The 12,319-nt window shown below is 38.8% G+C and overlaps 1 protein-coding gene across 2 annotated transcripts in view; it reads right to left on the bottom strand.

Annotated features, from left to right (window-relative positions):
* Positions 1-11,876, bottom strand: part of LOC136159746 (integumentary mucin A.1-like) — a 30,049-nt gene extending 18,173 nt beyond the window's left edge. The window contains exon 1 of one of the 2 annotated variants that reach the window (XM_065922295.1): positions 11,744-11,876. The gene's annotated coding sequence lies outside the window, so the exon portion shown is untranslated. Of the gene's footprint in view, positions 1-8,630; positions 8,756-11,743 lie in introns of those variants that run through there. The other variant, XM_065922304.1, reaches the window with a different exon arrangement.
* Positions 11,877-12,319: the final 443 nt, after the last annotated feature.

Here is a 12,319-nt window from a genome sequence, read left to right as displayed (position 1 = left end):
TTTTTTAGGATTTGAAATAGCTCAACTGGAATTCCATCACCTCCACTAACTTTGTTCATAACGATGCTTCCTAAAGCCCCCTTGGCTTCGCATTCCAGGATGCCTGGCTCTAGGTGAGTGATCGTGGTTATCTGGGTCATGAAGATCTTTTTTGTATATTTCTTCTGTGCATTCTTGCCACCTCTTCTTAATATCTTCTGCTTCTGTTTGATCCGTGCCATTCCTGTCCTTTATTGTGCCTATTTTGCATGAAATTTTCCCTTGGTATCTTTAATTTTCTTGAGGCGATCTCTCGTCTTTGCCATTCTATTGTGTTCATCTATTTTTTTACATGGATCACTAAGGAAGAATTTCTTTTTTGTTGTTGTTTATCAATTGTTATCGCATTAGAGATTTTTTTTATTAGTTGGAGGCTAATTACTTCACAACATTTCAGTGGGTTTTGTCATACATTGACATGAATCAGCCATGAAGTTACACGTATTCCCCATCCCGATCCCCCCTCCCACCTCCCTCTCCACCCGATTCCTCTGGGTCTTCCCAGTGCACCAGGCCTGAGCACTTGTCTCATGCATCCCACCTGGGCTGGTGATCTGTTTCACCATAGATAATATACATGCCGTTCTTTTGAAACATCCCACCCTCACCTTCTCCCACAGAGTTCAAAAGTCTGTTCTGTACTTCTGTGTCTCTTTTTCTGTTCTGCATATAGGGTTATCATTGCCATCTTTCTAAATTCCATATATATGTGTTAGTATGCTGTAATGTTCCTTATCTTTCTGGCTTTCTTCATTCTGTATAATGGGGTCCAGTTTCATCCATCTCATTAGAACTGATTCAAATGAATTCTTTTTAATAGCTGAGTAATATTCCATGGTGTATATGTACCACAGCTTCCTTATCCATTTGTCTGCTGATGGGCATCTAGGTTGCTTCCATGTCCTGGCTATTATAAACAGTGCTGCGATGAACATTAGGGTGCACGTTAATTGTTATCATATTAGAAATTAAAACAGAAAAAAAATTTTTTTAATTACATGGCTTGGTTTCTTTTTTATTGATTTTTTTTTTTCATTTATTTTTATTAGTTGGAGGCTAATTACTTTATAGTATTGTAGTGGTTTTTGTCATACATTGACTTGAATTAGCCATGGATTTACATGTATTCCCCATCCCAATCCCCCCTCCCACCTCCCTCTCTACCCGCTCCCTCTGGGTGTTCCCAGTGCACCAGGCCCAAGCACTTGTCTCATGCATCCAACCTGGGCTGGTGATCTGTTTCACCCGAGATAATATACATGTTTCAATGCTGTTCTCCTGAAACATCCCACCCTCGCCTTCTCCCACAGAGTCCAAAAGTCTGTTCTGTACATCTGTGTCTCCTTTTCTGTTTTGCGTATAGGGTTATCGTTACCATCTTTCTAAGTTCCATATATATGTGTTAGTATACTGTAATGGTCTTTATCTTTCTGGCTTACTTCACTCTGTATAATGGGCTCCAGTTTCATCCATCTCGTTAGAACTGATTCAAATGCATTCTTTTTAACGGCTGAGTAATATTCCATGGCATATATGTACCACAGCTTCCTTATCCATTCATCTACTGATGGGCATCTAGGTTGCTTCCATGTCCTGGCTATTATATACACACTGAGGAAACCAGATCTGAAAGAGACAGGTGCACCCCAATGTTCAAGGAAGGATTTCTTATCTCTCCTTGCTATTCTTTGAAACTCTGCATTCTAATGGTCATATCTTTCCTTTTCTCCTTTGCCTTTAGCTTCTCTTCTTTCCTCAGCTTTTTGTAAGGCCTCCTCAGACAACCATTTTGCCTTTTTGCATTTCTTTTTCTCAGGGATCGTCTTGATCACTGCCTCCTATACAATGTCATGAACCTCCATCCATAGTTATTCAAGCACTCTGTCTATCAGATCTAATCCCTTGAATATATTTTTAACTTCCACTGTATAATCATACGGGATTTGATTTAGGTCATACCTAAATAGTCTCATAGTTTTCCCTACTTTCCTCATTTTAATTCTGAATTTGGCAATAAGGAGTTCATGATCTGAGCCATAGTCAGCTCCTGGTCTTATTTTTGCTGACTGTATAGAGCTTCTCCATGTTTGGCTTCAAAGAATATAATCAATAAGATTTTGTTGTTGACCATCTAGTGATGTCCATGTGTAGAGTTTTCTCTTGTATTGTTGGAAGAAAGTGTTTGCTATGACCAGTGCATTCTCTTGGCAAAACTCTGTTAGCCTTTGCCCTGGTTCATTTTGTACTCCAAGGCCAAATTTGCCCATTACTCCAGTTATGTCTTGAATTCCTACTTTTACATTCCAGTCATTATCAAAAATACAAACAACCAAAATAATGTTGGCATGGATGTGGAGAAATTGGAACTCTCATGCACTATTGTGGGAATGTAAAAGGGTGCAACCATAATGGAAAAACAGTATGGAGGTTCCTCAAAAAGTTTAAAATATAATTGCTTTAGGAACCAGCAGTCCCACTTCTGAGCATATATCCAAAAGAATTCAAAACAGGATCTCAAAGAGACATTTTCACACCCATGTTCATAGCAGTATTATTCAAAATAGGTAAGAGGTTGGGGCTCACATGCATCAACAGATGAATGGATAAAGAAAATGTGTTTTAAAAATACAATGGAATATCATTTGGTCTTTCAAAAGGAAGGAAATCCTGTCGTGTGCTATAAATAAAGTCATGTGGACAAACCTTGATGACATTATGCAAAATTAAATAAAGTGAAGTCATTCAGTCATGTCCAACTCTTTGTGACTCCATGGATTGTAGCCTACTAGGCTTCTCCATCCATGGGATTTCCCAGGCAAGAACACTAGAGTGGGTTGTCATTTGCTTCTCCAGGGGATCTTCCCAACCCAGGGATCAAACCCCAGTCTCCCACATTGTAGGCAGATTTTTTGACAGTCTGAGCAACCAGGGAAGATGAAATAAACCAGTGACAAAAAGGCCAATCCTGAGTGATTCCACTTATATGAGACATCTCAAGTGGTCAAACTCGGGGAAACAGATGATTGAAAAAATAAAACAGTAGTTGACAGGGAGAAGTGGGAGTTGTTGTCCAACGGACACAGAGTAAGAAACTTCTAGAGATCTGTTGCACAACAAGGTGAATATACTTAACACTGCTGAAGTGTACCCCTAAAAATGGTGAAGTGGCAAGTTGTATGAGTTTTCTTACCACAAGGAACACATGTACACCCATTGCGGATTCATATCAATGTACGACAAAACCAATAGAATATTGTAAACTAAAAATAATTAATTAATTAATTAATTTTTTAAAAGACAGAATTTAATTACTACAATATGTTTTCTCAAGTCAGTTAAATAAACTACATTCATTTCTACAAAAAAATAACTAAAAATAAAGTTTCTAAAAATAGCTAGAACAGTTAATAACAGCTAAATGGATTTACATGTAATTAGCCTCCAACTAATAAAAATAAAATTAAAAAAACTAAAATAAAATAAATAAAATTTTAAAAATGACAGCTAAATGACAATTACTATTTACTAGACACAATTCAAAATATTTTCCAAATTCTAGGTATTTTTAAATATTTACTCATTTTAATCCTCATAGCAATTCTAAAGTATTATCACTACATCTGGTTTACAAGTGAGGAAATTGAGGCACAAATTCACACAAATTGGCCATAGCAATCAGAACAGAAAAAGAAATAAAAGGAATTCAGATTGGAAAAGAAGAAGTAAAACTCTCACTGTGTGCAGATGACATGATCCTCTACATAGAAAACCCTAAAGACTCGACCAGAAAATTACTAGAGCTAATCAATGAATATATTAAAGTTACAGGATATAAAATTAACACACAGAAATCCCTTGCATTCCTATACACTAACAATGAGAAAACAGAAAGAGAAATTAAGGAAATAATTCCATTCACCATTGCAATGAAAAGAATAAAATACTTAGGAGTATATCTACCTAAAGAAACAGAAGACGTATATATAGAAAACTATAAAACTGATGAAAGAAATCAAAGAGAACACAAATAGATGGAGAAATAAACCATATTCTTGGATGGGAAGAATCAATATAGTGAAAATGAGTATACTACCCAAAGGAATCTATAGATTCAATGTAATCCCTATCAAGCTACCAGTGGTATTTTTCACAGAACTAGAACAAATAATTTCACAATTTGTGTGGAAATACAAAAAACCTTGAACAGCCAAAGCAATCTTGAGAAAGAAGAATGGAACTGGAGGAATCAACCTGCCTGACTTCAGACTCTACTACAAAGCTACAGTCATCAAGACAGTATAGTACTGGCACAAAGACAGAAAAATAGATCAATGGAACAAAATAGAAAGCCCAGAGATAAATCCACATACCTATGAACACCTTATCTTTGACAAAGGAGGCAAGAATATACAATGGAGAAAAGACAATCTCTTTAACAAGTGGTGCTGGGAAAACTGATCAACCACTTGTAAAAGAATGAGACTAGAACACTTTCTAACACCATACACAAAAATAAACTCAAAATGCATTAAAGATCTAAATGTAAGACTGGAAACTATAAAATTCCTAGAGGAAAACATAGCCAAACACTCTCCGACATAAATCACAGCAGGATTCTCTATGACCCATCTCCCAGAGTAATAGAAATAAAAGCAAAAATAAACAAATTGGACCTGATTAAGCTTAAAAGCTTTTGCACAATGAAGGAAACTATAAGCAAAGTGAAAAGACAGCCTTCAGAATGGGAGGAAATAATAGCAAATGAAGCAACTGACAAAGAATTAATCTCAAAAATATACAAGCAACTCCTGCAGCTCAATTCCAGAAAAATAAATGACCCAATCAAAAAATGGGTCAAAGAACTAAACAGACATTTCTCCAAAGAAGACATACAGATGACTAACAAACACGTGAAAAGATGCTCAACATCACTCATTATCAGAGAAATACAAATCAAAACCACAGTGAGGTACCATTTCACACCAGTCAGAATGGCTGCTATCCAAAAGTCTACAAGCAATAAATGCTGGATAGGGTGTGGAGAAAAGGGAACCCTCTTACACTGTTGGTGGAATGCAAACTGGTATAGCCACTATGGAAAACAGTGTGGAGATACCTTAAAAAACTGAAAATAGAACTGCCATATGACCCAGCAATCCCACTGCTGGGCATACACACCAAGGAAACCAGAATTGAAAGAGACACATGTATCCCAGTGTTCATCGCAGCACTGTTTATAATAGCCAGGACATGGAAGCAACCTAGATGTCCACTGGCAGATGAATGGATAAGAAAGCTGTGGTACATATACACAATGGAATATTACTCAGTCATTAAAAATAATACGTTTGAATCAGTTCTAATGAGGTGGATGAAACTGGAGCCCATTATACAGAGTGAAGTAAGCCAGAAAGAAAAACACCTATACAGTATACTAACGCACATATATGGAATTTAGGAATATGGTAATGATAACCCTATACGTGAGACAGCAAAAGAGACACAGATGTATAGAACAGTCTTTTGGACTCTGTGGGAGAGGGTGAGGGTGGGATGATTTGGGAGAATGGCATTGAAACATGTATGTTATTATATGTGAAATGAATCACCAGTCCAGGTTCGATGTGTGAGACAGGGTGCTCAGGGTTGGTGCACTGGGATGACCCAGAGGGATAGGATGGGGAGGGAGGTGGGAGGGGGTTCAGGATGGGGAACACATGTACACCTGTGGCTGATTCATGGCAATGTATGGCAAAACCACTACAATATTGTAAAGTAATTAGCCTCCAATTAAAATGAATAAATTTATATTTTTAAAAAAGAGACAATGAGCAGTTATTTGTGAGGGAGCAATTTTTGGGGGGTTAGGTAAAAAGTATTGAAATCAAGACAACAAGCCCCAAAAGAAGCTGTTTCTGCTAATCCCCACATCACCAAACTGAGACTTAATTACAGTTTCAGTTCTTCTGGAAATGGAACCTTAAAGCAGTCAATCAGGGTCCTCTTGATGAACACTAGTTAAGTTATGAGCCTGTTAGACTCTTTGCCAACCCCTGAAAGAAAGCAACTTTGCCATAACCAATCTGGTTTGTTTGTTTGTTGTTTGTTTGTTTTTTGCCTTGTGTAACTTTCTTATTCCTGCTTGTGTCTGTGTTTGAGTTTTTCATTTAATACAGCTCCTGGGAATTCCTTTCTATCTGGTAGATTAGATGTGGCCTGATTCACAAGCTGTTGAATGAAGCCAATAAGGTCTTTGAATTCCCTCAGTTGAATTTTGTTTTTTAAAAATTGACAAGAGTATAGACAGAAGGAAGGGAGAGAAAAAAATAAGAGAATCAAGCTATCAGATGGTGAAAGTGTTGGGATAAATGACCACACAGAGTTGCAAAAAATATGTGTAATTACCTATTTACATTTCTGTTTTCTCCCATAGAAGTAAGCAGCTTTCAGGAAAGGACCAAGAGCTGTTCATGTCTGCACCCAATCAGAGACTGCTTCTTATCACTGATATGCATTCTTCTGTTTTCTCACAGAGTCACAGAAGCTTTGATGCTTCACTGGGCATTTATGACAGAAGACTGCACTTCCCAGAGGATATGAGCAGAAGCAATGTGTAAAACTTCTATATTCTGTACTTAAAGGGAAGAGACATATCCTCATTTCCACTTCCCTCCTTTCTGCTGCATGGGATATAGGTATGGTGATGGCTCATTTTGAACCATCTGGATGAGGGCAACACTATAGGGATGGCAGAGAAGATACAAAGGAAACATACTGCATTCTTCTCAAAGTTGTAGAACATGGCCATCAGCTCTGAGAAATAAACCCCTGTCCTGTTCAAGGCCTTGATGGTGTAGTGTGAGGAGGGATACACTGTCATTGTACCTCAAGTAGCCCAGACTAACCCACATCCCAACACTCTACATAGCTCCTATTGGTTGCTTCATAAAGATGCAAAGGAAGGAGGGAAAAGATGTCTAAGGAGACATTTTAGATATTGGCAGGACTTTAGCAGGAAAAGAAAATGCTGCTTTGAGTCATGAACACACAGTTTGGTTCCTTGTGTCTCCATTTCTTTGTACCAAATCAGGTTATGAGAAAAAAAAATCTCCAATTTGATCTTGCTTCAGTTTGCTATTAATTTAGTGAAAAATTTTCTTATTACAAGTCTAGTCTTAAAAGTGGAGAAGGCAATGGCACCCCACTCCAGTACTCTTGCCTGGAAAATCCCATGGACAGAGGAGCCTGGTAGGCTGCAGTCCATGAGGTCACTAAGAATCGGACACGACTAAGCGACTTCACTTTCACTTTTCACTTTCATGCTCTGGAGAAGGAAATGGCAATCCACTCCAGTGTTCTTGCCTGGAGAATTCCAGGGAAGGGGGAGCCTGGTGGGCTGCCGTCTATGGGGTCACACAGAGTCGGACACGACTGAAGTGACTTAGCAGCAGCAGCAGTCTTAAAAGAGGCAAGGATTTGTTTTGATTTCTAGCCTTCTGTTCTGAGATGCATGACATTTACAAATGTTTCAAAGGGCTTCCAAATCCAAATTCGCTCTGATACCAATTCTGAGAGATTGGCAGAGTGCATATTAATATCTTTCTACAAGTGAGCCCCCAGCATATTGTTGCCTCCAAAATAGTTAAATATTGAGTGCTAACCAAAGAGATAAAAATCCAAGATGATTAATGACCTGCTCAAAGTCACAGCTCTTTAGCGTGATGCCAAGTGGTAGAATCAAAACTTCGAAAAATCTTTTTTTTTTAACAACTGATTATTGATTTATTAAATAAAAGTCTTCTTCTAAAACTCTTTTCACCTCTAATCATAACAGACTTAGTGAACAATAACCGCTGATGGCATAAAAAGTCTCACCCAGAATAAGGTTTCTCTTGGAACACTTGGAAGCATCTAATTCCTCATTCTTTTTGTTTGAAACCCAAAACATCTCGTGACTGGCATTTTGTTCCACCATCACTTCTGGGGAAGTACATCCAAGCATATTTTCCTAATCTATTTTATACTTAAAATGGGAAATTGTAAGACGCAAGGAAAATTCTAATTCACTTCCAAGAAACTAACATCAATAGTTTCTCAACTTATCCCACTCTTTGCTTCTATGAAAAGCAGCTCTTCCCATAAGAACAAACACCCTGTTCATCTTCATTCGCAATCTTTAGCTGGAAGCCCTACCGTGAGCATGTAAGCTTGCAAGTTCCCTTGCTTAAAGCATAAAAACATATTTGATGGTTTAACTGATAATTTTTCTAAGAACTACAGGAAAAATCCATGGAATCTTAATCCTGGAAACATTTCTAGAAGGAGAGCCAGATAGATATTTTGCCTCCCAGGCCTTTGTGCTTTATGGTAATAGTAACTCATTTGGATGACCTCTTGCAGGCAGTTACTCAATATCAATAATAAGGAAACACTGCTGTGTTCTTTCCATCCTCTGTGGCCAGCAAGAAGCCCCAGTATGCCCAGCAAGATCAATTCCTTTTTCTATATCCTCAACCATGTCCTTCATATGGTAGGAGATCAATAAAATAAATACTCATTGAATCGATGAGCGAATAAATGAAGAAACTGACCTTTTCAAACCAACTTTGTTCACAGTCTCTGTCCTCAATTCAGGGGGCCATCCTATGACAGCCATTCTGTGTGATCCAGCGATGGGTGCTCCCAAACAAGAAAAGTATGTGTAACACAAGCCCAGAGATCTAGGAAGCCAGGAAAAAAGAACCTAGGAAGTACCGACATGTATCCTGCTTTTCCATGCAAAAAATAAAAAATGCAAGTGGATGATATGGATGGGGTGAGCAGCCTGAGATCAAGCAGAGTTCTAAATTCACAACTCAAGTTGCGTTTTAGATGAAACCTGCAGGAATTGTGCCCTGCTTCTGTTTTTAACTTCTGTTTTTAACTAGTTAGGGAGATTTAATGGAAAATGGAACAGCATGGTGCCCCTAGGCCTCTGGCTAATGACTAGAAGTCTGTTTAGGGAGGTTATTGTGTCCTGACCCTAGAAAAGCATAAACAAGGCTGGAGTATTTTACCCTTTAATCAGCACGGATATTAATCCTAGCAGACAGAATGTTTGTTCATTTAGGTTCCTAAATGCACCATGCATAGAAATCAAAAAGGAAAACTACCCAAATTTCTGACCTGTGAATCAGTATTATATGGCAATACCAATAGTTCCTGCATTTGTGTAGAATTTGACAAATTACAAAACAGTTCCTAAGCATTATCTTATTTGAGTCTAACAAGATCCTTGTGTTAGTTATTATTCCAATTTTACTGAGTATCTTCAGGACTTGATTCTGGTTCTCTAGAGGTAGGAAAACAGGTCAATCCACACTTCCTTTTAAAGAACAGTTATTGGTTCCTTTGTCTCAGTTGATGCCAATTTCACACCCTAAAAAACAGCAACCTTAAACAAAATAACAGGGAGTGAAAAAGGAAAGTTCTTGCAGTCCTGATAAAGGCAGCTAGCCAGGCCATTACTACATGAAATCAAACCATCCTGCAATTGTTATGGTGGGGGAAGGAGGACCAGAGGCGGGGATTGGGGTCCCTGTCTATAAAACCTCACAGACCCAGAGAGTTTTAGAATAGAAATGAACTCAGCGATCATCTGACCCAATACCTTCATTTTAGTGAGGAGGAAATGGAGATTCAGAAAGATTAGGTAAGATTATTTGGCTTCCAGTGACGACACTGCCTTTTGGCAAATTCCTTAACATATCTCTACCTCAGTTTTCCCATAAGGAATATGTGAATAACAATACCTACCTCCTGGGGTTGTGATGAGAATTAGGATACTCAGTAATACTGAATATTTAGTAAGTACTAAAAAATACCATACTGTAACTATCATTATATACCAAGCACACATAGAAAATTGGGGGCTAAAATATGACTTTAAATCCAGTATTCTTTCCACCACAGGACCCTATCTAATTCCTCAGGAGGGGCTCTTCCACCCCGCACTGTGAGGTGCCAAGCACATTAAAAGTAAATTCTTGTTTTCCACATCTAAATGCATGGTAGAAATTGGATACAGAGAAGGGATTCAGAGCCAATGGGCATGTAAGAAATTTGGTATTAGATAGACATCCACCATCAAAATCAGGTATCTGAAATCTGTCTTTGGATGAGAGTTTCAGACAAAAGAGCTACAGAAAAGAAAAGAAAAAAAAAAAAAACACACGGCAACCTCAGTAGTAACAGGGTCAAAGAATATATAATTCTCCCTCCTCATTTTTAGTGACTGTTTTCCCAATGTTCTGTATGTGAAGAGAAGGTGGGAGGGAGTGTTGGGTTTTTTTTTTATTTGAAAGTTATTGCAGACAAAAAATAAAATAAACTTACCCAGGGGATAGAGGGAAGGAAAGGAGGAACAGGCAGAACAGGGTGGTTGTGATTTAGTCGCTCATGTCTGATTGACTCTTTGCAACACCATGGACTGTAACCCACCCAGCTCCTCTGTCCATGGGTCTTCCCAGGCAAGAATACTAGAGTTGGTTGCCATTTCCTTCATGGCATTTTCCCGACCCTGGGATCAAACCGGCATCTCTTGCATTGCAGGCGGATTCTCTACCGAGAATCCGAGAATTCTCTACTGAGTCACCAAGAGAGCTTTAAAGGCAATGAAACCACTCTCTGATACTGTAATGGTGGACATGTGTCATAAATTTGTCCAAATTCATAGAGTGTACAACACCAAGCGTGAAACCTAATATAGACTATGGACTTCGGATGATGATGTGTCAGTGTGTGAAAACTGTAAAGCATTTAAAGAGTATTTCATTCAATAATTTAATTTTAAGCAAACTTAGATGTCTGTATGCACGCTCAGTCACTTCAGTCATGTCCAACTCTTTTTGACCCTATGGACTGTAACCCACCAGGCTCCTCTGTCCACAGAATTCTCCAAGCAAGAATACTGGAGTGAGTTGCCATGCCTTGCTCCCAGGGATCTTCCCAATCCAGGAATCAAACCTATATCTCTTATATCTTCTGCATTGGCAGGTGAATTCTTTACCACTACACCACCTGGGAGGCCCATGTCTGAGTATAGCACTGACTGATTCCATCCCAAGGCCAAATGTCCATGAAATAATATAGGTAACAAAACACAGTTGTTACACTCGAAAGGAGCCAGTTAGACCCCCTTACTAGAAAGAGTCTCACTAGAGGAGAAACCAGTCACAGCATTCCAGAAATACTCTGCTACAGATGTTACAGAATGTTAGACTGTAAGAACCTAGAGAAGAAGGTCCATCTAAATCCTCTTTCTGTTCTCCAGAACTTAGCCATGTGCCTGGAACATAGTAAGTTTTAAAGCTTGATAAAGAACAGGGAGAAATTCTCTGAGATAGAATATCCATGAGATTAGTATTGGTGTGATCATAAGACCCCATTTGTCCACTTAAACGAGATGGTCCACGAGAATGAAATCAGATTCTGGAGCCTGTTGATCTAGGTCCCAGGCACCCCCAGCTGCCCCACAAAGCACAGGGCCTTCATTTCCACAGTGCAGCCAAGCAGCCCTTCCCCATGAGACAGCAGGATAAAGGTCTGATTTTTCAGCTGTTCTCTGATTGGAAGGAGCAGTGTATCACCAGGGCCCAAGCCCCAAGGGCACAATGCTTTGGCTGTAATCCCACTAAAACCCATAAAGAAAACTTTAAAATCTTACTGGAAGTAGATCAGCAGTCCCAGACTCCTGAATACAGTATTCAAAAGAGGAATTTACTTATTAGTTTTCCTTTTTTTTTTTTTTTTTCTCTTCCTCGTCCATTGGATTCCCAAGCAGGCTACTGCTTATCCTCCCACTGATAATCAATCAGGATTGCCTTTCCAACTGTGCTCCTCACTGGAGTTAATTTAGGGCTGTTCTGAATTTTCTTTGGATTTCTCAATAGGTTCTTTCCTGGACTCTTCACTCAACAGTTCAAATGACTCTTCGGTAAACTCCCAACTGAAATCCTGTTCCCAAATGTCACTGAATTCTCCACTTATGTGTCTCAATCTGTGGGCAGGGTCTCATGCAGAAGACATGAAATAAAAGGCAATCAAGCAAATACAAGCCAGAGACTGAGCATTTCAGCAAAATCTAGGGTGAGCCTTTCTCCCACTGCCCTCACTCTCAGACAGGAGCAGAGGGCACATCCATGGCTTTCCACCATCTGGGAATTCCTCTATCTGTGCTGTAAGTCATTGGTCATAGGTGGACATTGAGTACTTGCATTTTTCATTTTGTTTAATTTTAATT

This window comes from Muntiacus reevesi, chromosome 1 (assembly GCF_963930625.1).
Source record: "Muntiacus reevesi chromosome 1, mMunRee1.1, whole genome shotgun sequence".
Taxonomy (NCBI): Eukaryota; Metazoa; Chordata; class Mammalia; order Artiodactyla; family Cervidae; genus Muntiacus; species Muntiacus reevesi.
This window is presented reverse-complemented; position numbering and strand designations above follow the sequence as displayed.